Source organism: Tachyglossus aculeatus, chromosome X1 (assembly GCF_015852505.1).
Source record: "Tachyglossus aculeatus isolate mTacAcu1 chromosome X1, mTacAcu1.pri, whole genome shotgun sequence".
Lineage (NCBI taxonomy): Eukaryota > Metazoa > Chordata > Mammalia > Monotremata > Tachyglossidae > Tachyglossus > Tachyglossus aculeatus.
Genome location: NC_052101.1, coordinates 31,286,666 through 31,288,387, shown reverse-complemented (window position 1 = coordinate 31,288,387; position 1,722 = coordinate 31,286,666).

Here is a 1,722-nt window from a genome sequence, read left to right as displayed (position 1 = left end):
ATCCGCCTTCTAGACTGCGAGCCCGCTGTTGGGTAGGAACCGTCTTAATATGTTGCCAAGTTGGACTTCCCAAGCCTTAGTACAGTGCTCTGCCCACAGTTAGCGCTCAATAAATACGATTGAATGAATGAATGAATACGATTGAATGAATGAACCCGCCTTCTAGACTGCGAGCCTGCTGTTGGGTAGGAACCGTCTCTATTATGTTGCCAACTTGTACTTCCCAAGCGCTTAGTACAGTGCTCTGCACACTGTAAGCGCTCAATAAATATGATTGAATGAATGAACCCGCCTTCTAGACTGCGAGCCCGCTGTTGGGTAGGGACCGTCTCTGTATGTTGCCAACTCGTACTTCCCAAGTGCTTAGTACAGTGCTCTGCACACATTAAACGCTCAATAAATACGATTGATTGAATGAATGAATGAATGACTACGATTGAATGAATGAGCCCGCCTTCTAGACTGCGAGCCCGCTGCTGGGTTGGAACCGTCTCTATATGTTGCCAACTCGTACTTCCCAAGCGTTTAGTACAGTGCTCTGCACACAGTAAGCGCTCAATAAATACGATTGATTAATACATACGATTGGATGAGTGAACCCGCCTTCTAGACTGTGAGCCCGCTGTTGGAGATGTTGCCAACTTGTACTTCCCAAGCGCTTAGTACAGTGCTCTGCCCACAGTAAGCGCTCAATAAATACGATTGAATGAATGAATAAATATGATTGAATGAATGAACCCGCCTTCTAGACTGTGAGCCCGCTGCTGGGTTGAACCGTCTCTATATGTTGCCAACTTGTACTTCCCAAGCGCTTAGTACAGTGCTCTGCACAATGTAAGCGCTCAATAAATACGATTGAATGAATGAATAAATATGATTGAATGAATGAGCCCGCCTTCTAGACTGTGAGCCCGCTGCTGGGTTGAACCGTCTCTATATGTTGCCAACTTGTACTTCCCAAGCGCTTAGTACAGCGCTCTGCACAATGTAAGCGCTCAATAAATACGATTGAATGAATGAATAAATATGATTGAATTAATGAACCCGCCTTCTAGACTGCGAGCCCGCTGTTGGGTAGGGACCGGCTCTATATGTTGCCAACTTGGACTTCCCAAGCGCTTAGCACAGTGCTCTGCACACAGTAAGCGCTCAATAAATACGATTGAATGAATGAATAAATATGATTGAATGAATGAACCCGCCTTCTGCACTGTGAGCCCTCTGTTGGGTAGGGACCGTCTCTCTATGTTGCCAACTTGTACTTCCCCAGCGCTTAGTCCAGTGCTCTGCACACAGTAAGCTTTCAATAAATATGACTGAATGAATGAATATGATTGAATGAATGAACCCGCCTTCTAGACTGTGAGCCCGCTGTTGGGAAGGGACCGTCTCTCTATGTTGCCAACTTGGACTTCCCAAGCGCTTAGTACAGTGCTCCGCACACAGTCAATAAATACGACTGAATGAATGAATGACTGAATGACAGAATGACTGAATGCCGGGCCCGGTCCGCTCGGCCCCGCCCACTCGGAGGAGCGGCTGGTTGGGGCGGGGGGGCGCATGCGCACTCCCGGCCGTTCTCCGCGGCCCTTCGGGCTACATCCGGGTCACCGCGGCGCCGTCGGCGGCCCCCACTTCCGGCTGCGGCAGCCGCTTCCGGTCGGCGCCGCCGCCGCCGCCGGTTCCGCCCCGGCCGGTCGCCTCAGGCCCCTCAGTCGCCGC